Here is a 26267-nt window from a genome sequence, read left to right on the forward strand (position 1 = left end):
CCATTCACTTGTTTTTGAAATTTTAAAAGTTTAATAGTAAATAAGATGGTTATAAAAATAGAATTAGAGTTAAAAAATTGAACAATTAGAGTTAGGACAATACGAGACAATAAAAAACAAAGTTACAGACGTCTGGGTGCCTCCCCGAGCAAAAAGTTCCGAAGAAGGACCTCTGCTAACAATGGACCATCTCTTAAAAGCAATAGCCTGTTGAATATTCATATATTTCATACATGATGCATAAACTCTATTTAAACAAAGAACCGTCTCTGGTTAGTATCACTTTTTTTTTTTTCCTTTAATCTCTGTGGCATTCTCAAGGCTGAGAGAGGCAGGAGGAGTTGGTTTCTTCTGATAAGGAAGTAGGAAATTCTTTTTTTCTCTGAAAGATTTATGTTTTCCTGTGGTTGGCATACAAAAACTACACTTTAATTACAAAACTATATTTACTATACTATCAAAACATTAATACAACATTAACAATTAATATAACATAATACATATAGTAAATATCTTGCGTAGAGCCATATAAAATGCATTTTTTACAGTAATCACAAAGCAAATTTAGACCAGAACGTGTATTTAAACTTCTATGATTTAACTCCACTTCTGAATCAAAAGGGCTCAAGCTGTTTCTTTCAAAGTTACCGTCAAGTCAGCAAAGATAGATTGTGCTACACTATATGAAGTTTCACAGCGGTCAAGAAAATTTGCCTGGATTTGAGTATGATTTCCTTCTGGAAATCAGAGTAACAAGAAAGTAGCAAAAGTTGTTATATGATGTTTCATAACAGACTTGGCTGCACAGATGAAATGTAACAAGTAGAATTCTGGTCATATCCTGTAAATGCTCTCATTTCTCACTTTCCAGTAGTTGACAATTTGTAACCAGATACAACATGCAATGTGGTCAAATGTAAAATTTCAGGAGGAGATTTTAGTGGATTTTGAATGTTTCAGTGTAAGATTTGATAGCAAATTTTGTTCTTTGGGTCGTTTTGACATGTGTTCCATTGCTTTATTTTGGGAAGAGAATGTGCAGAGAGAAATTGATAAATAGATAAATGGAAGGAAAAGTATTCACACTTCTCTTGGCCATTGATTAAACAATCCTTCTGGTCTCACTTGACTGCAGCTAATCAGTGTTAGTGGATCATTGCTGCCACAGGGTAGAAACTCCCTTAATGACGCAGTGTTCATGTGATGTTTAAAATTCTGCTGATCTGCTGCTATACATAGGAAGAAAATGAGACATTTACATTTTTTGGTAGTCATAAGTGGTCTAGGTCTTGTATGTTTACTAAAGATTTATCTTTCAGTTAACCCACTTTGGGGTTTTTCACTGGGGTGTAAGCAGCATTGATTTCAGTGCTGTTATATGGCTTACCTGTTCATGCTAATCAGGTCTCAGTTCAGCAAAAATCATTTCTTCCAGGAGTATTTCTAACAATACCACTCCTATCAGGGCAATCTCATCAATAACCACTATCTTCCTGATAGCAGGAGCAGTAGTCCTGAGGGTCTGGTTTATTGACTGTGAGCAAAGCCACTCCACTTTGTCAATAGTTTTAATATCTGTTTTTGTGCTGTTTAGGTGCTCTGGAGAGCGTCCCATGCAGATTTTTTCCTGTACCTCCTGAGATCAGACTCCCTCTTGCAGGCTTGGTTTCTTTGATTATGAAAAGAAACAGTACCATTCTTGGCATACCAGTGAACATTCTTTTTCTGCAGGCACAAACCTCCCTCTCCTGCGTATGTCTAAAGTGCTCTCCCTGCTGATTGACCACTGATCTCATCAGCTACCTGTTCTGCTGTACTGCATTAGACTTGCACTGCCAGTCCTCAGCTTCATTTTTGTAGATAACTTCTATCCATTTTCCTTCCCTTTTCCCCTTACTCTGTGGTCTTGCAGATTCATTCCCTTTACAAACAGTATTTCCCTAGAGTTCATTGTTGTTTGTAAAAAGAAGTAGCACTGAATTTGAGGGGAAGTGAGGGAAATTGTTCTTGCCTGCTCAGGCAGCAGCCAAACAAGTGGCATGCAAGCCAAAGGATTAGTGTTACTTTAGTCATTTTCCCCCAAACACCTTTAAAACATATTTTCATAACATTTTCTCCTTGTTTTATTTTACAGTTGAAGGTATTTTTTCTTGTCTTAGTATGTAATGTATCCACATTAATTTTTTATTCTTGAACTGGGCCTGGGTGGGAGGGAGGTATAGTACCTCATATTTAGGTGTCTTTTATAACTTCAGTCAAAACAATGAAGATAACACACTAATGTTGACTGTTGACAGTGCTTTCTCAGGGTCACAGGTTATTCCATTTCTTATTCTTCCTCTCCCCAGTCAATAGACTAGGGTGAATATAGATGAGAATTGTTTAGTAAGTGAAGAAGTAGAAGAGAGAAGGACAACGAAAGTAAAAAAGTGATGTAAAGGCATTTGCTCACCACCTCCCACAGGCAGACTAATGCCCAGCCACTGTAAGGACTTTAAAAAAGTGAGGTATATTGAATGCATATTAACCTGAGGAGCTGCTCCTTTTACGATCAGTAATGATTTTACAAGATGCTGTTGGGAATGTTGTAAATGAGAACTGCATAGCAATAAAAGAAAAAAACAACAGAGGTTAATTTTGGCTAAGAGCTTTAGACAACCATTTGTTTCCCAAACTCAAGATGTTATGTTGTTCAGGTGAAGGACAGTAGTAGGAAGGAAGCTTGATTTTGTATGTATTTCTTTATTAAAATAGTCTGAAGTATTTTAGTCTGTAACAACTGACTGCTGTTGAAGTAAATAGTCTGACTGCTGTTGAAGTAAATGTGTTGAGGAGCTAGGGTATGTCCAAGTGTTTAATGGATGTGCAGACAAACCTATTTTACATTCATGGAAGTACTGAGATAATTCTCTGAAAAGCTTTGACACAACATAAGAGGAAAATCATTGGGGAGATTTCTTTGAAACAATAATTGTACTCATGCAATAGTGTAAAAGGAAATAATTTTGTGACACCTGTGAGAAATTTGCTCTAAGGTGGGGCTATTTGTAAAGGAAAAATCTTTTTGCCATAATAGTTTTGAGTGACTAATTACTGTCTTCAATTTCAGCCTAAAATTAACGTAGACTCCATCTCCTCTATGATACTTGTACAGTGGGAGTATAAGTGATCTGGAAAAGGTACAGAAGCTCTCAGAATCATACTTTCCAGTAAATGTAGTAAATAAGGAGTGTAAGAGTCATATTTGACACTGAAAAATGCAAATGCAAAATTTACTTAATAATTTTATTATCTCACACCTGAGCAGACCATGTGATGCTATATACGCCTACATATATATGCATGTATATATACATGTATGCACATATATAACAGCATTATATCTGCATATATTTGCACATAGAGCATGTGAATCTCTTAGGGAAAGGCAAAAACATTTTTAAAATACATTCTTTTGAAGTCACAGTCATGCTTTCAGACAGAGTGAGCTATTATGGTTGAGACTGTCCAGCTGCTGCTGCTGCTGCCTTTGTGAGTTTGCTGTTGGCTTTAAGAGGTCTGGCTCAGCTGGACATCCACTGAACTTCTCAGCCATGTCATTTGCATTATTCCACAGGGATGAAACCGGGAGTCAGGAGTGACTTATGCCCATGGCTGTGAGCTGCAGTGGCTCAGGAAGAGCTTTGTACTCTGGATTTAACTGGAGAAGAACTGCGGGAAGAACTGACTGAGCTGTACTGTCTCACTTTCTGGGAATGTGAGTCAGGGCCACTGGCCATGCTTCCTGCACTCCTTTCACAGCTCAGAATGCATGCAGCAGCAGGTTTTCTTACAGGAAGTGTTTTTGTATTTCAGTAAAAATTCTTAAAGGACAGGAGACAAGGCTGTTTTCATAACAGCTGAGCTAACCCCCTGCAATCATCCCCTGTGATCCACATTATCTGATTTATCCTGCGATAAATAAAAACTTCAGTGAAAGAGTTGTTACATGCCAAGTTTTCTGAACACCAAAAAGACTTCCTTTTTGTGATTAAAATGGAGATACTGACATCCACACAAGCTTGTTTTTTCAACCATGTGTCTATTTAAAACCTTTGCCCCATCTGTGACTGTGAGGTCATGGATCTGTGAAGTCAGTAAAACTTAAATCTTAAAGTATCTTAAAAGTATCTAAAAAATGAGAATCTAGAAGAATACTTGGATAACTTTTTACAGCTAGATCAGTGACGTGTGATCAGAACATTTTGGTGGAAACTTCTCTATCAAGCCTTATTGCCTGTTATAAATACATGTTACAAAATTGGCTTTTCACAAATATTAAGATAAATGCTATATGTATAACATTAAAATAACTTTGTTGTAAGGATATAGTTTTTATTTCTGCTATTAACAAAACTTAGATATGGTAGTGGGATAGCTGATATATAGTTGTGCTTGTAATTAAACTGCCTGCTTGGGATAACATCCAGTGAAGATATGATGAGGACCCTACTACTGATATACCAACTATCAGCACCTGCCATCTGAAGAAAGTATGGACCAAGACCCAAGCCTGATGGGATAAAAAGAACTGACTAAAACCACAGTCAAGAAACACACATGCTTTAAAAAGGTGGACCCAAGAAGGGACCATGCTAAACAGTTCCTGGAACATGTAAATTAGTTTGTGGAAAATAATGAATATGAATAATGATTTATGAATATGCAACATGCCAATGTAATAGAAAAGGTATTTAAGGACTATCTCCAAAGATAGTAGGGGTGCTCTTGGCTGAATGCCAAGCACCCGAGCCTTAACTCTTTGTTTTATTATCTCTCTCTCCTATTGTCTTTTATTAAACTTTTAACATTTTACCAGGAAAGTGAACCTTGTTTTGCACATTGCTTGTTGGCCCATAAAACCAATTCACAGTTTGCTTAAGGATTATGCACTTTCGTGTGCTCTGTATTTTTACATAAATATTACATAAATTATTAAATTATGAAGACAGTATTTCTGCACAGAAGAAAAAAAAAAAAAGCTACCAGTGTTTTCCCCGAAAGATTGATGTGCTTGGAAAAAAACAAACACAAAGTTGTCCTTAGTTTATAACCTTGTAAGTATTACACACTTACAAGTTCAGTAGATGCTGAAAATATTCTTCAAAAAGTTATGGTGGACTGAATTTGATGTAGAACAGGAATTAAGCAGAAATGTCCCCAGAACACAAACACCTGAAATAGTGTGTCCCTCAATGTGACTGTTATCAGGTTATCAGGTTGGAAGCTGCAGAAAAATCCCATACTTACACATCAATAACATAAGAAAAGCCCTTGTGTTTTGTTAAGGGTTTTGTCTTTGCCATTTTGTGTCAGTATGAAACATCTAGGCCATATGAGAAACTCAGAAAGAAAACCTGTGGTGTAAAAGGCAGTTGGTGGTTTCATTCTGTGTCTTGTAGAAATACTTCTGGTTTTAGAACTTTGGCTGGTGGTTTTGTTTGTGATAAACGAGGCAGAATTGAATACAGTAGATAACTTACATATAGGGGATAAAGCGGGGGGGGGGGGGGGGGGGGGAGGGGGAGGGGGTGTGGATAGAGAGAAAACCAGCTTGTCTATTGTTACCTGAGGGGGCAGAAGGAGAAGGTGCAGTGTTGAAAGGTTCAATTACACCACTGTGGGTTTTCTAATGCTGATTGTACTTCATAAGTTCTGTCTGCACATTCCAAGGAAGTTGCTGCAGGTTCTCCTAAACAGTTTTTAGTCTGTGGAATGACAGGGAAGAGGCACAGCATACAAAAGCTTTCCATGTAATGCTTGATCTGCTGATTACTACTGCAAGAGCAGGAGGGAGAGGTAACTTGAAGATAGATTTCTAAGGTTATTTTCTTCTGCTGTGACTTGTGATAAATACTGAAAGGAGTGAATCCTGAGTAGAGAACGTATGTAGGCTACAGTCAGAAGTTAATATTTTTCTGGAGTTTCCTTATTTGAATCCCCATGGATGGCTATTAGAAACATACTAAAATAAGGAAAAAAAGGAAATCATGTAGATTTGTAAAATATAACAGTTAATTCATTGGAAAATGCTGTGTTCCACAAAAACCAAGAATTTAAAACTGTTTTAAATATATTTTTCTGTCTATGGGCTCAGGGTGTCAAACAAATTGGTTGAAATAATCATATAGAAGTTCAAGTACATACAACCCCAAATTTAAAGAAAAATATGAAAACTCAAAATATTATCTTGTCAGTCTTGTCAGTCTTGTCAATTCTGTCTTTGAAACAAAAAATGTCTTTTTACTTACAAAACATGCCTTCAACATAAAATTTTATAATAAAACTTTAAAACGTTTGGATTGAAAAGGTAGGTGTCTACTAATTAATCTGAATAATTTACCTGATAATGACAAAATCAATTAGAAGTTGCATAAATGTTTTGCATGGGTTGTTTCCTTTAGGTGGTACTACTTCATGATACCTTGCTCTTACCTGGCTTGTGGAAGACAGGGAAGTCATGCCAGGGAAGTACACCTGGTCATTCCCGGGGGTTTATTCTGAGGCAGGGCGCAAGTCCCTGAGCTGAATCAGGGGACTGGACACTAATGCCTGGAGAGCTGCTGGATTGGTGTTTGTGTGTGTTGGTGCTGATGCTTGATGCTCGCATCCAGTGGGTGCTCTCCACAAGGCTCTGGGTGGATGATGACTCTGCTGGAGAGTGAATTAATCCAGCTGCTTTGCACTACCAGGGACTGCCCTTTGAGCACAGAATGGGGTGGCAACGTGAGCCACAAATCTCTGGATACAGAAGAGGATAACTCCCTGTCTTTTGGGAAGTGTGTTTGGGAGGTGCCTGATGCGTCAAATTAGCAATGTAGGTGAGTGTTTCAAAATGGATCCGGCAAAACCAGTGTTTTGCTGATGAGTTACCATATCAAACTTGTCACAGAGGCAAGTAATTGCTAGGTGGGGTGACATGGCCTGTGTGTTATGCAGGAGGTCAGATTAGATCATCACTGTTTCCTCTGGTTTTGAATTCTGTGACTCTCTTGCAACCAGTTGTTCCATGCAATCACTGTCCATACTTGTTTATCACTGACACGCCCAAATAGTCTTGCACCCATATGTGGCTGACACCATAATACAGCTGTTTGTTTTCCTGGGCAAGAAGAGGTTTCCCATAGGTAAATGTGGCAAGAAAAATGGGATTTTAAAAATTATGTACTTGTGTGACATGGAATTGAAGGGGGGGGGGGGGGGGGGCAGGGGGGAAGGAGTATAGAAAATATAGAATTTTGTATGAGAAATTCAGGTATTCCTGACTAACTTCTGTTAAATTGGTAGAACCTGTTTTAAACTGAGATAGCACTCCAGTCAGGTTTGGAAGTAGGAATAATGAAAACACAGTGCAAAATTGGGTGTTCTGCACAGTTTATGCAAAATTATTATAAATAATAATTTAAACATTATTATGTATTGTGCATGCCGTATATTACATGTATTACAACTTGCAACATGTTATATTATTGTGTTCTTAATACAGAATTAAGGACAAAGTAGGTGGGTCACCTTGAAATAAGCTGCAGCTGATTTGAAAGCGTTTTCAATGATACTGGTTGTGTTAGTCTGTTTCCATCACTGAGAGTGTAGGATTGGCCAAAAGATTGGTTCAATCAGATGTATTTGGTGTTCCTGAAATAATGCCTTTTTGTAGTTCAGCAATGTGTAAGTAGCCCTGTATTTGTTTTGGTAAACCTTCATGCTCCCTTTATTTTTACAAGGCTGGTTGAAGGCTTGAATTTACCTATGCATTCAACTTTAGGCCAAATCTGGAGGCCTGAGCAACAGAAGTTTAACCCTGTTTGCATAACAATTACTTAGAGATAGATAAAAGACTTAAGACATTTCTGACAGTTTGTATGCACAATATATGTAAAAACTCTTACATAACTATAGGGATATAAAAATACAAAAGAACCCCTAATAGCTGAGATTTTTAATTTTTAATTTTAATTAATGAATATAAGTTTTAGTTCTGCAGATTAAAATCTGTTGGTCATATTGAACAGGTTAACATTACTGCAGTGCTGTCTGCCATGTTTGTGAGAGAGAGAGCTCTCCCCTCCCTGTGTTTGTGGCCTCCCAAAAACAACTTATTTGCCCGGCACATTTCTTTTCAAGAAGGAAGACATTACTTTCAAAGAAGGACAAGACCGATATGGATGCATTTTGGAGCACTGTTATCATTTTAATAAGGTTTCAGTCAGCATCACTCCATGCACTCAGTGTCCTGCTTCAATTTATCTGTCCCTTAGAATTAATTTTATTTGGAAAAATTCAGATGGTCGAGTTGCTGTGGATAGAACAATTATCATGCAATATTAATTAATACCTTGTAGATTTTCTTCCTTTTTTGCAGGGTAAATGGGGTAAAATGATGAGTCTTTTGCATGTTTTCCTTAGTCAAACAAATTTGTCAAAAAAATATATACCATTTGAGATGGTATATAAATTTTCCTCAAGAAAGCTTATTAAAATATTACTGCCAAGGCTTATTTTTAATAGCACTAATTAATGAACTCTGCACTCACTGTTACCTTTTATATATTTCAAACATTTTTTTTAAATGTCTTCCTGACAGATGGTCTGCAGAGCTCTTCTCTTGAATCAGTTATGCTCATTGAAAGAGGGAACATGAACAGGTCAGATGAAGCTGCTAAGTGTTCTGAGGTAATTCAGGAACACTGGGCATAACACAGGTTTTTGGTACAGCAGCACATCTTTCCGTTTGTTGTCCGAGGAATATATTGCAATTTCTGCAAAGAAAATTTGTGTGTAGAGCTATTGGTTTTATTTTGCTTTTCTCTGACATTCTTTGCTGCTTTCGTCTCTATGGTTTTAGCTGAATGTTTGGACTGGTTTGGCTATATATTAATTTAGTTTCTCTGAAACAAAAATATAGTTTAAAAATGCAATGATTAAAAATATGTTTGAAATCCAGTTTGCACTTAGAAGAATAAGAAGAAAGTTTAAAAGCTGAAAGTAAAAATTAAAGTTTGCTACTGAGGCTATTTTTGAGCTTACCTCTCTTGCAAGGTGCCTGAGAATTACTGTGGTATTACAGTGTTACTTATTTGTTAGCTATAACAAATACATTTTGGGTAATTGGGGAAGTGGTTATAGCTACTTACGGCTTTGGGGGTTATCATTACTTGTTGGCAGGATGCCTCCGTGTGTCACATGTCAAGTGTTTTCCAAACCTGAGTGCTCCAGAGGCTGCTTTTCCCTAATCCACACACTCACGTGGCTCCTTGGCTTTGGGTCTTTCATTGTACTGTTAATGTGCAGTTTTAACCATTTCCCTTCAGAAGTTCCTTCTGACACTAGGATAATTGGTTGATCCTGGTGATGCAAACCAGAAGCTTCAGTTTTGATTCTTTCAAAACACCTTTGTTAAAGCAGTTTAGCAATGTCAGCGTGCTGGTCAGAACCTTGTTTCTTTGAGGATACAAAAACAAGGATATCAGGGAGTGTTTTTCACTTTCAGTATTAGGAAGAAGTTTAAGCACCTTTATTCAGCTGATTATTATTCATTTATAGCACAAAAGAAAGAGTAGGAAAAATCAGAAGGAAGCTTCTGAGCATGCAAGTGTCTGAAGCGGGTAAATCCTTAGAAGTTGTATGTGATCTAAACCACCTTTTAAAATACCACAGTTCGATGATGGAACCAGAAGAGCTCTTCAGGATTACAGCAGAATGCTGCTTTCAGTTATGAAGGGAATTGGAAATACATTTGGCATGCATCACAAACGCACAGCTCAGTTGTGGTATGCAACTTGGGTCAGGGTCTGGATAAGCTTTGAGACAGTGCAGTTAGAGAGAAATTATGAAGGACAGGCTAGATGGCTGCCAGTGCCATTCACCTGGTGGTAAGGTTATGAGATCTAAAACCAGTCTGTTGAAGGAGGCTCCATGTCACTCAGGACAGCCAGCAGCTATTATTTATGGAATTACAGAAGTCAGATAACTGAGTTTTGCTTAAATTTGTTGCTTATCTTGAACTAATGAACAAAAGTCCCTTTTTATGGTATTCAATTAAATTTCCAAATTACTCCTTGTAACAGGAACATGTGTCTGCACAAGAATATCCATGTGCCCCAGCGTTTAACTCCATATTTGCAAGTGTATATACTCCATATTTGCAAGTGTATATACTTAGGGAATTCAGTCTTCAGTAAAATAGGTCAGGACTGAAATTTGTCTTTCATATTCAAACGTGTGGTGAAATTTATCATCCAGCCACACATGGCCAATTCATGCAGTTTTTTTGTGATGATTTGCACACATGGACATTCTCATGTAAATTCTTGACTCCTTTGGAGTGATTTCCTTCCATAGGAAAGAACTTTGTAATGGTTATGTACTAACTCACATAGGGAAAGAGATAAAAACAGTACTTGCCTTATTAGACAAAGGCTTGTGGAACAGTCAAAAATAATGTGCATTTTCAAATATAAAGGATCATACACAACATAATTAAGTTGGCTATGTTATTAGGACACAGAACTGTGTTTAGAATGGAATTTAATGTGGTGACATTTGCAAGCTGACTAGTGACAATGATACATGTTTATTTTACTGGTCTTCTTAACTCAAATGCTTCACAGAAAAGGACAATATCTTCCTGTAGGCATTGATACATCTTACAGTAAGTCCTGGATGCCCCCCTGAAATGGAAGAATCCTGTGGCTTAATTTGCCTTATTAAATAATGTAGTACTGTTTTGTCAAAGTGATACTTAGCAGTGCAAAAACAGGTTAATATGCATATTTTGAGACTGAAATGAGTTTCCCTTTCACATCTGTTTCTAACCTGTGACTTCTAACCTTATGCTGAACTGTAGAATGCTTTGTTCTCTGTTGTTGCATATGCCTGTTTATTATTGTAGGTTTGTTGGAAATTTACTACAAATGGGAGCACCTGAAAATAAATCTTTGGCTAATCTGGAAATCTGATATGCAAGGGAACACTCTCCAGCCTTCAGATAAGGTCTGCCAAGTACCATTGAGTTGTAAAGTAATCTGCAGATTGGGTCATTCTGAAAGCTCATATTGATATGAGTCTTGTTGAAAAAGTCCTGCTGTCACATGTTCATCATGTACTGATTGAGAGCAGGGGGACAGACTCAGAAAGAAGGCTGAAGCTATTTCCTATGCTGCAGAGACTGAGGGTGTGAAAAAGGCTAATGCTTCATTAAGCTTCACTGATTTAAAAATGGCAGATCTTGTTAGACATAAAATGCTCAATTTGCTACTAATGGGACAAGTGAGCAGTGTATGAAGGTAAAGACACTGCTCTTCAGCAGCAGCAGCAGCAGTTATGAGAAGCTTTGTTTATTGTCTGTTTGGGGCAGTTAAAGTGCAGTTTGCTGCTTTGCTATTGAAAAAAAATTGGCTGCTGTGTCACATATAGCCTTGTGAGAGAAACAACTGGAATGCAGAAATGCCTTTGAACTCAGGATGGATTTGTTTTTGCTTCCCGGGCAGTCAGGATCAGTGTTTGTAACAAAAGGAGGAGGCTGATTACCACAAGGTTTCCTGTTCATGTGGATAAGTAGCTTTCATAAAGAAACAGGAAAACAGAAGTTCTCACAAATAATCAGTGTTCTACTGCATTTTCTGGCATTCTTTACAAATTTTAAGTGAAGGAGAAATGGGTGTCTGGAGAAAAGAGAGGCTGTGCACGAAGTACTGAGAGAAAAGAATGTCCAAAAAGAATGTCCAAAAAGAAGAAGGTTTATGCAAAATGTCTCTCCAGTATTGGACTTAGGTGCTCGCAGACACTTGATGAGAGTGTCTTGATGGTTCCCCTTGCTGGGCCCTGCAGGGAATGTGGGGTAGCTGAGGTTTGTAGATGAAGGAGGGGGTAGAGTGCAAGTTTTTCCTCCTGTTTGAAGAAGGTAGCCCTTCGGGGAGCACGGCACTTACTGAGGCTGCCCTTGAAGATGCAGTTGGTGGGTCGGCTGCTCCTCTCTCCCCAGGTCATGTAGCTCTTGCCCCTTTCTCTCCCAGGTACGTGCACACATACGGGCACACACACATTCCTAAACAAGAAAGCTTTCCAGAAAGGAAGGGCTTTTAGAGTTACTGAAACAACAACTTGCTGCATGTAGGATTTTGTCAGGAGCGGATTTTAGTGGCCTGTCAGGCTTGGAAGGGGCTCATGCGGGCAGGGCATCTGTCACTCACCCATCTCCTCTTCCCATTGAGGACAGCTGAACACCCGCAGCCAGAAATACACCCCGGGCTTAAAGAAGGGTCTGTTCTTGGTGAATTTTTCGCCCGAAAGTGGGATGGGGCAATCGTTGCGTCCCACGGCGAAGACAGAACGCAACAGCATCTTTTCCCCCGCCAGCCTGAGGTTCCCTTCTCTGCCTCTCACAAGTTTATCTGGCTCGGGCGCCACGTTCCAGACGGCATCACGCCTCTCCTTACCCGCGGCTCTCTTTGTAGCCGCGCGGAGCCGGGCCGGGAAAAAAGGGAGGCGGGGCAGGAGGCGGGCAGGGGGAAGTTGGCGGAGGGGGAGGTGGGAGCGGTCTCTGGCCTGAGGGGAGCGGGCGCGGCGGCCCCGGAGCGGCGGCCCCGGAGCCGGGCGAGGATGAGAGACCTAGGTAAGGCACCAGGAGAGCACACGGATGGTAGCAGTGTGCTGCTCTTATGCCCCCGCCATTTTCTGCGACTAAAGCTTTTTCCCCCTTTCGAACAGGACAAGTACCTAGGGAGACTCAGACACGTGCCAGATGTGACCAAAACATAACCTTTTTTTTTTTTTTTTTCTTTTTCTTTTTTTTTTTCCCCCCTGAACTAAGTTACTGCATGAGGGCGTTGGGCTTCGGATAATGAGTGATCCCATCTTGCATGGTTAACCTCTTTATGAACTTAACTGGGAGGATCAACAACTTAAAATACGAGTCCATATTTCTTTTTATTTTCCTGTGCTGTAATTACCTTTATGATTATATGAACATGAGAGTGCGTAATTAGCTGGCTGATTTTCTGGGAGTAGGGTTATAAACAATAAACCTGTCTCAGTTGTGCGCTGGTATTACCATCCTGTGTGTCAGAGGTAGGTGAAGGTAACATGGAAAGGAAGTGCTGGTGATGCTGGGTTATAAGCAAGCAGCCCTGATTCAAATATTTTAGACACATGAGATCTTGGAAGTGGGAGGTCCAGTCAAAAGAACAATGAGAGTCACATACTGGAGGTACAGGTGAGGTGAATTACATGTCTGAGCTGACCATTGAAACTTTAAAAATGAGAGATAATCTAACTTACTAGGATGGAAAAATCAGTGAAGGATCTAGACAGTTGCAGAAAAACTTTGTGGTCTTAAAAAATAAACCAAACAAAACCTCATGTCATAGTAAATCCATTCTTTCCTTTGATCTTGAAAATTTCTCGGTGGTTTTTAGTTGCCTTCATCCCCACAACTAATACAAGAGAAACAATAGCAACCTTATTTCATAGCAAATGTTCAGAATATTTCTACAGCAGTTATATATTAAAAATAAATATAGCATCTTGAACTCCTTAATATAAAATATCTTATTTGTAAGTAATTATTTACCAAATAATTTTTGGCACTTTTGTTAAAGTACCAGTTGCAGCAAATAGGGTGTGAAAAATCTTTCAAAAACGCTTTTTACCGAATTTAACTGAGTACAAAGAAAATACACCATTGTATTTTGATCTGCATTATAATTTCATTGCCAGCTGGAAATACGGCAGAGGTCATCTGCAAGAATAGACCTGTTTTCAGTTATCAGTCCTTTTAATTCACATCAATACATTAATTGTAATGCCAAATACAGGTAGGTTGTGAATGGTGTTTTGATGTGAACCTATCTGGCAGTACGGAAGAGCTAGAGACAAATAAACAATATGAGATAATAATTTATCACAATAACCATTAGTATTTAAACCACATATCTGAAGACACTTTATTTGAGAGAAACAGTTTCTGCATATTCTAATCTAGAGAATAAACTCATTTGGACCAGAGTACATAGGTGGTTTTTGTGTGTGGCAGGGCCTGTGCAGAATGTTCTGTCATCACAGGTAACAGTAATAAAGTTTCTCTGGTTAAAAAAAAAAAAAAAAAATCAGTGAACACTTCCTCTTTAATCTCAATTATTTCATAACAGCTGTTATTACAGCCTTAACATGCTTCTGTGTCTTTGGATATATTAGATTCTTTTACTAGAAAACAAAGCAAACCTTACCCGGTTAGCCCCAGGTCAGCCCCAGGAGCCTCTAATGCATTTGGTTTATTTCCATCTTAGGAGAAACAGTATAAAGGTGAAATGTGAATGGTGAAAAATCTTGGAACCTTCTCTTAGTGCTGCTGTGACATATTGTACACAATCTGCTCAAACAGGTAAAAGTCTTGTTATCAAGTCTACAATAGAGAAGGTAGAAATGGGCAGTGCATTTCACTCTCACCTTTCATCTGAATGATGAGAGTATGGACTGTGCCCTTTCTACATTCAGGATTGGTTGTGAACCTCAGTTTCAGAGGTCGAGCCTTTGAGCTGGTCAATGCTTCTGAAGAATGCTGCAAACACTACCTCTGTTTTGTGAAATAGTTATTACTTGCTTTGGGAGGCTGAGACAAGGCCAAAAAATATTTACAGTATAGGATTCTCTTCTTCCTCTTCTTCCCTGTGGCTTAGTTACTTTCCTGTTGTTGAGGAAGTTGAGAAGGAGCTGTGTTCCAAAACATGCTCTTGAGAAATCAGAATATTCTTTTCTTTTCCAAAGATATCTTTTGTTAAAACAAAACAAAACAACAAACCACCAAAGAAACCCCCACCAAAACAGAACCAAAAATCCACCTATCTGGCCTTGTTCTTATGTTTGAAGGCTTTTTAGTAGTTACAATAAAAGAAAGATGTATCACAGTCATTCCTTCATTGTGCATTTCCTTGGCACCATCTAAGTAACATTACAAACACCTCTTGCTTTGTTTTATTTGTAGATTGCTGTTTTACTGGTGAGGCTTTTTGGAGTCTGAACTTGTTTGCTTGGGGTTTTCTCCATGCTTCATTTTGGAAGTGTATGGGCTGGTTTACATTAGTACTGTATCCATCCTGTGTGAATCAGTAAAAACTAAAACTTCACACCTAGAGAAGAAATCTTGTTTCCTTCTGCTAAAGGAGGGTCTTGCCGAAGTCCAGATAAGAGTGGGAGGTGTGATGGGTGCAGTGTTCTTTGTCAGTATGGACCTAGAGAAGTAGCACTCACTATTTACCACTCAGAATGTTATTAAGTAAGTTCTCCACCTTACAGCAGCAGTAACAGAAGTTCAGAAAAATTATTTACTTCCTTCATTGCCGTCACAAGGGCAGCTGTTGTACAGATGGGACAGAGGTATTCTTATTTTTATCAGTACATTGTCTAATCCTGGTCAATACTAGATTATGTGGTACAGGTTACCTCAGCCCAGTAACAGCAGGGACTAATCTTCCATGCAGAGTATTTAATTGACCATATAAATTTTACTGGTTTTCTTTACACATTATTCCTCTTAGAGACCTCCCTTTCCATCCCTTTGTCATTATGTAATTCTATAGCAGACTGAACAATGAGGGCTACTATATGCTGTCTAAAGGTTCAGCCGTACCCACAGGCCTTCCCTTGTGCATTCTTCCTCTTTCTGGTGTGAACTCATTGCATGTTTTATAGCTGTCACTGGGACACTGGCTGGAAAAGCTGTCATGCACATCTTGGCGCCCTTGCTTGCTTACATGCTCCTTCTGTCTTTTATTAATGTCCCCAACTTGGTTATTCATGCAGTCTGTGACTCAGGATAAATTAGACCTCTCTATGGACAGGATACTCTGGGAAGCACCTGGAGGCCAAGAGTGAGGGATCACAGCCCTAGTAGCAGACTTGCTCATTTCTCACTAGGATCCACCGTCTGCTTTTCAGAATTTGGGTACACTGAGTTTATTTTTACACTGTTAATTTTCAGATTGAATTTTAGGAAAATTACGGTGTTACAGCTCTACCCATGTGATCACTTTTTTCCTTCCTCTAGGGGGTGGCTTCAGTAGTTCAAAAAACAGGCAAAGCCAAATCCTTCCCTGTGAAACTTTATATCTGAATAAAACATGTGTGAAGACAGTGTCAAAATATTCACCACAGAGATAGTGGAGATGTTCTGAGAGGTGATGCTGGCTAGGATGTGAAAACAGCATTTTTCTATGCTCTTTTAGGTATCTTGGGGGGGGAATTATGGGAACAGTCTAGATGATAATACAAAGTAGGTCTTTAACACTAATGAAAGGTGCTGGAGAGAAACTTCAGGAAGAATCTCACTGTGAAGCAAGCAGAGTGAGATCTTCTGTCATGCTGACAATTGTTGCCAGTAGAGTGGTGCTGGCTTTCCCACTCCAGGGGAGATAGAGTTCAGGCAAGAGAAGATCATGGGTGCATTCCTAGTGAGTTACATCAACAGAAGGCATAAGTAGGCAGTTCTCTGTGTGACTTTGTCCAAACACAATGCAGATGGGAAGTAGCAGCATGGAAGATTGGGAGTAGGAGATGGTGATAACGAGGACTGTTACCCTCTGAGTTTCCACGGGACTCATGAACAACAGTCATGAGGACTAACAAAATAGGTGTTTCCTTGAAGGTATCTCAGCTGAGACGGTCCCATACTGGAGAAGCCTTTCCGAAGGAAAAATTGTGTCATTCTGTGACAATGGTGACAGTGTTCCCCCCTTGATCCTTGCTCCGGGGTGTTTTCCACTGATTTGGGACAGTTTGGGCTTAATCAAGAACTAGGGTTTGTGCTCTTATTGTCTCCAGGGCTTGCATCCAAAGCATAGTTTGCTTAGCTTCCTCTATAGTTTGACACTTAGCTTTGCTTTTGTTTTTGCCGTTCTTTAGTCTTTTTTCTTCATTAGGGCTCCCATAAAAACCAGAGGTTTAATTGTAAAGAATCTGGGAGAAAATTTGTCAGTTTTCTCTATGATACATAGAATGTTTGGGATCAGGTAAAACTGACTTCAGATGAGTTCTGAAAAGCTATAGTGTGGCCCCCTGTGTGCTATACTTTTAAGTCATTTTGGATTCTGGCTGTTATAGAATGAAGGAATAGGCTGATATCTGATGCTTTTCCAATTTGCTTTTCTCTCTGAAATTAACAGTGCGTTAGCCAGACTGGCAAAGACAAACCTCTTTCTTTCTTAGCTGGATTACAGCCAGCACGAAAGCAATAAAGGCACCGTTACTCATTTGGAAGTGAACTCCCTCATTTTTTTAAAACTATTTTTAGTTGATTGTTGAAGTTTCCTCCTCTGGCACAGAATGTTTTTCTGTGTTTTGCTGAGTTATATGACATCTCACTTAGGTTTTGGAAAGTTCATTTTGACATGCTTATCACATACTTTCAGTTCTTAAATTTAGGTAAGTTCAAAGAAAAAAACCAACTAGACTTTGTTGCTTCTTGTTTCTACTTACTCCTTTGTCCCTTTTGTTAATTGTTGCTGTAATCACATACTGACATGAAATTAGTCTTCTGAGTGTATTTGAAAGAAGGGAGAGAGTCAGAGTTCTCTAAGTCGTGTGGACTCTCTCCCTGGGAATGTGCTATGTTGCTCAGTGTTGTAGGGCAGTGCTGTGGGTTTACCCTCTCTGGCAGCCACTCCCCAGCTAGTTGCTCACCTCCTTTCCCACAGTAGGGTGGGGACAGGATAGAAGGGCAGGCATTCAGAGGGTGTCTTCCATGGTGAGCTAGAACAATGCCAATTTAAAGCCAGATTGTAAGAATGCAAATTAAAACTGTTCTAGTCTATCCAATTAATGGATTTACAGGCTTTCCTGTGGCTTTGCTCCTTTATGACAAGTGTGACTCTTCTAAGGAATTCAGGCACAATCCTTTAATCCTTTTCAGAAATAAGTTTGAAGAGAAGCTCTTAATTTATGTATAATGGGTAGTAATACAATAATGAAGATATGTTGGTATAAAGTTGAGCTGAGAAGTTTTCTTTGTTCTAAATTTAAGTTGTATTTTTAAAGGATTTTAGAGAAGGAATAATTCCATACTTTTCTTTGTGTTGGGCTTTTTTTTTCCCCCTTCTATTTTCAAATATACTTTTATGTTCTAAAGACAAGAGGTGAAGAGGACTAAATGCAACACTTTGGGTGCAAAGATTGTTTGCTTGGCTGTTGCTGTTAGAGACGGATTTCTCTCTATTTTGGTCCTTACACTAAAGGCTTGGTGTACCATATGTATATCTTTGTTTACTACTATTGTGTAGTATTTCACATCCTTTTGCAACTCTACAATATGTCTTAGATTCTGGAAACTCAAAAATATCTATTGGGAGATTGTTGAACTGAATATAATCATATACTCAGAAAAAAACCCCATAATATACTTTCTTGCTCTCCTGTATTAAAGTTCTTGTTACCCAAAATGCATTTCCACACTGGGTCCATACTCTGGAATTAGCTGCTCATGCTCCTTGCCACTTACTCAGATTATTCATCTTAACTTCGCATGCCTCACACATGTAAAAATCTGTAGTGATGAAAATTGCTACTCTCACTACTTGAGAGTAGGTAGATAGTCACACAAAGCAGTCTGGTCACTGGTTTTTTGCTGGTCATTGTACTTTTCTGAATTTCCCTCAATATCTCATTCTCTGCTTGATAATTCCATTTCTCAGGACTGAGTGGATTATTCCAAATTACTTCTTACCTGAGCTGCAGACAAGACCTGTCATCTTATTGACTCCCAAGCATGACTTCTTCCATAAATACATGCTGCTTCATTATCCCTCTGTGCCTCCCTTAGGATCCTGCTGCACCATAACTCACTTTTAGTGTAATATCATCCCCATATTGTATTATCTGGCCTTCTGCCAAAATCACTTTAATTTCCAAATCGTCTTTGTTAAAATTTCTGTACTGCTTCTCATTCTTCACTGATCTTTCCAGTACTGGCCTGTTTACTCTTACTTGCAGATGTCCTTAATCCAATTCAATTCCCATTTATAGATATTGAAGTTAGGTGAGGTGGGCCTCACCAGTTAATACCTCTGCACAGCTTGGTGACATTTTTGCTTACTGTATTATGTCATTGTGTATGTCTGAGTGTAAGTTAATTAAATTTGAAATTAAGTATTCTTGAGACACTTGGAGCTTTTAGTTAAATGGACTGTATTCTGTAGTTACCACATCCAGTCTCTATCCATGGAGGTTTTCAAGACCCAGCTGTTCAAAAAGTCCTAAGCAACATCGTCTCTTCTGTGAGCACAAGATTGGGCTAAAGATCAGCCATGAAGCCTGAGTCATTTCATGGTCCTGGAATATTCATCAGCCTTATACCAGTCCAGATCTTTCAGATTCACCACTTCTGATCTTTCACGTCTCAGGGTTTGCTTCCCTGATTAAATAATGTTAGATACATTGGATTAGCTCTAGTTTCATAGGTTTTTTAAAATATAGGTTGCATTTCCAAACATGCTTCTCATGTGCACAGACAGATGTATCTTTATGAATTGGTATGCTCTTTGTAAAGAACTAATATGGTCACCTTTGAAAAGGACGATAAGATTTCTGTTTGCCAGCTCGGCTGGTATCTGACAGCAGAGCACATTACTGTGATTAATTTATAAAAGAAGACAGGGTGTTCTGAAATGACTGCAGGGCATGGCTTCCATGAAATGTGAACAAGTTGGAACTAAAACAAGCTGTATCTAATATTTCGATTTCCATCTGAGGTCCTGCTTTCTCAACTATAAATAATGTGCAACTCCCTTTTATGTACACTTCTGGACACCAGTACTCAGTATAGCTTGTATATATCTCTGTTCCTTTTTAGTTTACTTTCTCCTCTATTGCATTAAAATATTTTAAGGTGTGGAATGATCTATAAAACCTTTTTTGTTGGTTTCATTGGGGGGTTGGGGGGCTGCATAAGCTCTTCATAAGCTCTGTTCAGTGAAGACAGATTGAAATATCTTGACTTTAATACCTACTACACATTTTCCAAAACACTATTACTAAAGTTAATGTGTACAACAGGTAAAAAAATCATTTCCATATTCTATGCAGTACAACAATAAAACCTTTTCTTTCATTCCTCTGTGGTTTTGCTTCACAGAAATAAAATCACTAGTACGTTTGTAGTTTTATGTGAATGAAATATCTCTTCTCAATTACTGTTTCAAAACAAGCTTTCTAATTCCTATTGTCCTAATCTAAAAAATGAATTTGTCACCAGAAAATTGGCAATGTCATCTCACTTCTGATTAAAAAAAATTATTTCAGAATTTTATTGATTTCTGAAACTAGCATTTTTTTTATATCACTACTGTGTTGTATAATTCATGCACATAGAATAGGATAGTAAACAGAGTTAACCTTATGGTGTGCCCACCAAAATATGAAAATATATTCAGGATGGGGTCAGGATGGTGGGATGAGAGGACCCTGGGAAATTAAACACCTGGCTTCCAGTGCCAGTTCTGTCATTTCCTGTCTGATGTCTGAGAAAGAAAAAACAAAACAACAACAACAAAAAAACAGTCTCAATTGTTGTTGTTGTTTGTGGAAAGAAATATCATTACCCACTTCTGTAAAGTGTTATGTGGTACCTTACTTTTCACTCCAAGATTTTTAAAGTAGTAGTAGTTTTATGTTCTCTGCATAAGAAATCCCTTGGTTCCTTAACCAGTAGCATGTGGTGTTTTCAGGCTTTAATTTGGAAGAGTTGATAGTAATGAGTCTCCCAAATCTTTCTTTCAATGTGCTACAGGAATTTATCAGTGTTCCGCTTTTGTTGGTGTTATTTGGACTCTAAGAGTGCAAGATTAATAATTTAGAATTTGTTCTTGTTTTGGAGACAGGAAGGGGATTCTTTGGTTTGTTTTGGCCTAAATCTTAATTCTGTTAAGCTGGACTCCAACAGTGATGTTACTTTGTTTTAGCTGGATGAGAGTCTTCAGTAAAAGGTGCTTGAGGACTCTTTTTTAAATCTCTGCCCATGTAATAGCTTTTTTAATTGTTTGAAATGGCACAGTATAATTCTGTTACAGTAGGCAAGGTAGAGTTTAGTCTTCTGATTAACTGTGGGGATTGTGGAGGAGGAAGATGTAACAATTTCAAAGTGGATGATTCAGACTCGTGGGAGAAACAGCTCTGTCCCATGTGTAAGGATTAGAAGCTTAAAATCAGCTTGGATAAAATTAAGCGATAATGTGTAAGGGCTGTTGGGATTTTGAAGAGCTGGTATGATCCTATCTGCCTTCATTCTGCCCATGGCTGAGAAGTGGCTTGAACAGACAGAATGGTTGATTCTCACAGTTTCCATAATTTTTGTTGTCAGTGAAGTCAAAGTTGTCCATTGATAGTCACATAGCTAAGTATGTAAAACAAGCCCTGATTTTCCCTTGGCTGATTGTGCTGCATTTGTATCTCATGCTGTGTGTAGTTCTGGGGTATGGAATAGCACTGGAATGGTTGAGTTGGTAACACTGCAAAAATGTGTGTGAGTTGTGCAGAGAGATGTTTATGTTTAAGTGTAATGGTCTTGCTTAGAGACATCTGGTTTATACTGCCCTTGAATTCTTTTCCAGATCTCTGTCGTGTTTTCTGATTTTGTAATGAACATTTGCTATAATTAAAGCCCTTAATGTCCTTACTTAAGAAAAGCAGCTAACTCAAATCTCAGGAAACTCAAATATTGTTGTAATGCATTAATTTGGTTTATATTGTATTTTATCGGATTTGTAATCTGTATCATGTGGTTTTTCTTTACTCATCTGTAACCTGATTCTCTTCCACTGCCCCTTCTCCCTGATTGGATGATGCCTTGTGTCTGCCTCTGGGCCCTGCCCCCTGGGGAAAAAGCGCCCCCCGGGTGGGGAAAGCTGAGTTCTTCCTAGCCCGGAAAGCGATGGGGGAAGATCTCCAGGAGAGGTAGGGCAGGACTGGAGAATAAAGCAGTATTTTCCCCCCGGACAAAGAGCAGGTTCTTTCTTTTGCCATCGGCGGTTGTCTAGTCTCATGGTGAACTACCACAAAGTATATTAGTTCAAAGCAGGTTTTCTAATTCACAGCACCATTTACTGACCAAGTCCACACGGTCTGCAGTCACAACATTTGGGAAAAGTTGGAGGTGACTACAAGCCCTACAATTGTATGTGTCTCTAGGTACACAGCCTGGTATCATATGGAAAGGAAGGGAAGGCAGAATTGATGATTCCAGTGTATGGCTGGTATGTAGCACTGAATTGTACAAACTCTGAACTTCAGGTAGAAGTAGTTGCAAGGAAAAATTCCATGATAGAAACCTCTACCAACAGAGACTTTGGACCCCCGTGGCTCAAAAACTTGGCTATTCACAAGACATGAGCATCCCTGCTCTGTTTTCTGACAGCAGTGCAAACTGGGATTTATTCTCATCTGAATATGGATCAGGGGAAAAACTAGAAAGATAAGGGTGCCCTGTGGTATCCCTCATGTTGTTTTGCAGACTTTGAATGTCATGCTTTTTCTGGGCAGTGGAACTGACCTCTGAAAAATATCTTAACCAGGTTAATACAAATCCAGTTTTGACCCACAGCACCTGAGATTGTGTAATGTTCTGCTAGTGTAGTGGGGACTGTTTCAGTCTCATTATACATTTATAAATGGAACTTGAATGGAGATTTTTAAGTGTGTACAAACTGTGCATGATTAGAGCTCAGAGAAGCAGATTATAAATTTCTCTGGTTCTGTGTTGAGACTGGGTAAATGGAAAATGTTGGTAACAGGATTAAAGAGTACTATAAATTACATTTACAGAAATACTCTACTGGAGTTGTTTGAGAAGACATGTGAGAAATGTGAGAATCTTATATAGCTGGTGCACGCAGTCTCAGGAAACATTTCTTCCCTTCCTGCCTCTCATGTTCTTTCCTTCAAGAAATACTTACACTTAAATTTGACTGGATGTGAATATATAATATGTTAGGACCATATATCAGTATGTTTTTATTCAGATTGGTACAGGCTTTCAGATACATTTTCTGGTTCTGGAATCTTAGAACAAGACAAGAAAAATTACTTTCCCTCATTTTCTGGGTCAAGTTCAATTTTATTTTTTCTTATTTGTTTTAGCGGACATTTGGATTCTTGCTGATTAGATTGCTTTACAGTGATATTAGCACAGTCAAATTTGCAGGAAGATATCCCATTGTGTGACTCAAGAAAGAGCAAATTTGTGGTGGCGTCTGCAGTTCTTTTACCCTTCCAGTTGTTGAGACTGCAAAGAGTGTTTTGCTGAGTGCTTTGTGATACACTCAGTGGGTGACATTGCACTGTGTCTGGAGCAATAACTTCAGGTCATAAGGTAGGGAGGGATTTTTCCTTCAGAAGAAAACTGCTTGCTTGCTTGCTTTTAGTTTGTTTCCCAGCCCTAAACCCCTCAGAAATTTCAACATCTGCGAGGCTAGAAGAGCCTCAGACTCAGTCCCAGGTTCACTTAAGGGATGAACATTTGAATAACCAGTTAAGCATGTTACAGAATCAGCTATATGGTGCCAAGGGTTTGTTCTCCGAGTCCCAGGTTCTGCAGTCAGATTTCCTCCACCATGGAAGTAGTAGGGCCTCTGGTGAGGTTAGAGGAAGAGTAAACAGAATAATGATGGGGAAGATCTGTTGCTAGGACAGCAAGCCTTTTACCAAGCACAGAACACACATCTGTGGCTGTTTCTAGGAGTTTGGGGACAGCAGGAAGAGGAATGTGTTTGGCTGATCAGGATCTGGTTTGCAGGCACTGAGGCATTGTTACTTCTGCCCAGGTAGCTACTTCCAGCTTCGCTGCCTGTACTTCACTGAGCGCTATGCAACTTGTCTCAAGTTTGGCTTTTGTAGTAATAGTTTTGTGTAACTTGCAGTCTGGGTCCATCTAAAGACAAATTTAACTTCTGAGACTTGGATGAAATGCCTGAGGCAAGTAGCTGTCTGAGAAAGGAAGCCATCAATACTTTTTTCTGAAGGTTCAAAAGAGTAGGACAAAATACTTGAAAATGGACTGAAACAGCTGGGGACTACGGTTGAGAGGAGGAGGAACACTCACCTTGTTACTGCAATGTAAAAATAGAAAGCAACCAGTTGTTGGGGGTTAAGTTTTCCTGTGGAATTTTTTCCCCCTTAAGTTGCTAGGAGACTAAGTACTGATAGTTAAAGGGTGCTTAACCCATACAAAAGAAGTGGATCGCTTAGTTTAGCCGGAGGGAAAGGCTCCCGGGAGCTGAGGGTGGTGGTTCTTTTCGCCTCTCGGTTTTCCAGGGAGGACGGTCGGACCACTGGTAGCTGCGTGGATTCCACGGTTAACGGAGGGGTTCAGTCCTGAGAATTCTATCATCTGTTGGAGCGCCCAGGAATTCAGAGTTTTTCACCTACCCTGCTGGATTTTTGGGTCAGCCCGGGTCCAGCCACTGCAGCTTCTTCAGCACTGCTCACTTTGCCTGCCAGGACACCCCCCTGCCTGCTGGGGACAACCCACCATTTCCAGCCATTAGCCCCGTTAGCCCCGTTTCAGTTTGGTGCTCTTGGGATCCCAAGAGATCAGACTGCCCGGGACTTGTGAGACAAAGCCCCTCGGGGTTCTTGGTTCTTGTTATAAATAAGATAGACCAAAATCGATAAATCAAAATTTGGAATTTTATTGTGAGACAGAATAACAGTCTCGGACAGCCACAATTAAAAGGACAGCGTCGAGCCCGGGGTCGCCGCTGGGTGAACAATTGATAACACACTCTGTCAGTCTATTATCCCCCAAGTTCACATTTTTGATTTGCAGCAGTCTCCTTTTATACACTGGATCGCGGAGAGAGGCTCGGGATTTTGACGGTCCTTCCTCCAAGGCATCTTCATTAATCATGCAGGTTTTGGTTCTGAGAGTCTGAATAGATCGGCGGAGGAGGACAATACTGTTTATGGTTGGGTCCAGGTGTGGTGTGGAGATGTTAATTTCTGGCGGAGACGATCTAGATATTGATCTGAAGTAATCATCTGGTTCTCCGGGCTATCATCTCCGTTTTCCGTCGTCTTTTGTTCCCTTTCAAGGATTCCCAGCAGCGGCATTTTTCTCGTTCCCCTTTCTGGTAATTCCAATCATGTTTTCCTCGTGTCCCTCCCATGCCGTTTCAGGCTAGAGAAATTCCTGTATTTTGTTGAGTCACCTTCCCCCGAGTTAACTCACAATATGCTAGTTTAAACAAAACTTAACTTATAACATTCTAGTTTCTACAAAACTTATATTTATATGGTTTGTATTACATTTTATATCCTATTAACATGAATTAACTTTAGGACATATATCACAGTTCTGTTTTATTATTATTATAATTGCTCTTGTCATTCGTCTGTCCTGTTATATTTACTAGTAAAGGACTGTTATTCCTTTCCTCGTAGCTCTGAGTGAAAAGGTTTTTTTAATCTTCCAAATTACAATAACACGGAGGGAAGGGATTGGAATTCCCCATTCCTAGAGAGGCCTGCCTCTCCCTAGCAGATACCTGTCTTTTCAAACCAAGACACCAGTGTTAATTTTCTACAACAACCACTTCTTTTTAAAAGCTGTTTTATCTCAAGAGGATTTTAAAATTTTGGTTTTCAATATATGTTCCCAGATACTCTGGTACATGGAACAGTTAGTGCACATCAGCAAAGAAATATCATAAAGAATTCCACTATTTTGAGCAGGTTAAAAAACCCCCAACATAACAAATCAAATATAAAACCATAAAGAAATAATAGGTTACTTTGTAAAGTGGCTGTTTTTTACCAGCAATAACACGTATTAGAACTTGACCCTTGTTGTTGTAAATCTGATTCCTGTCGCACAGTCTCTTTTAAAATACCTGTTGATAGACCTTAATTTCTAGGAAGAGTCTTTGAACTGTTATGTTCTGGGGCTTAGGTATCTGTGGCAGCTAAGTTTGCTGCTGCATACTCAGCATTGAACTGAAAGAGGCAGGCGTGGTGACTGCAAACAGATACTCTACTACTAATTGCTCCCTGATTTAGTTAAATAGCTGAGTCGATTCATGACAGCAGGAGGGAGGGGGTTAATGGGGGGCTAATTCCATCCTCAGAGGGACGCAGTGCTGAATGGAAACAGCTGCTGCACTGCAGGCTCTAGGCTGCACCGGGAGTTGCTGGCAGCTTCGGTGAAGGGAGGGAACAGGAGAAGAATGGTATGTGCAGAAGGCAATAAACAA

At 39.2% G+C, this 26267-nt stretch overlaps 1 protein-coding gene and 1 long non-coding RNA gene across 7 annotated transcripts in view; one reads left to right on the top strand and one right to left on the bottom strand.

Moving 5' to 3' along the window:
* Positions 1-26267, top strand: part of MCC (MCC regulator of WNT signaling pathway) — a 180021-nt gene that overhangs the window by 39263 nt on the left and 114491 nt on the right. The window contains exon 1 of one of the 6 annotated variants that reach the window (XM_040089725.2): positions 12561-12652. The exons of 4 other annotated variants lie outside the window; for them this stretch is intronic. The gene's annotated coding sequence lies outside the window, so the exon portion shown is untranslated. Of the gene's footprint in view, positions 1-12560; positions 12653-26267 lie in introns of those variants that run through there. One more of the 6 variants, XM_040089724.2, reaches the window with a different exon arrangement.
* Positions 9981-12473, bottom strand: LOC120765179 (uncharacterized). The gene is made up of 3 exons (XR_005704386.1): positions 12231-12473; positions 11970-12098; positions 9981-11862 (listed from the first exon to the last, which is right to left on the bottom strand). It is a non-coding gene; the product is annotated as an uncharacterized LOC120765179 (long non-coding RNA).

The sequence above is a fragment of the Hirundo rustica genome, chromosome Z, assembly GCF_015227805.2.
Source record: "Hirundo rustica isolate bHirRus1 chromosome Z, bHirRus1.pri.v3, whole genome shotgun sequence".
Taxonomy (NCBI): domain Eukaryota; kingdom Metazoa; phylum Chordata; class Aves; order Passeriformes; family Hirundinidae; genus Hirundo; species Hirundo rustica.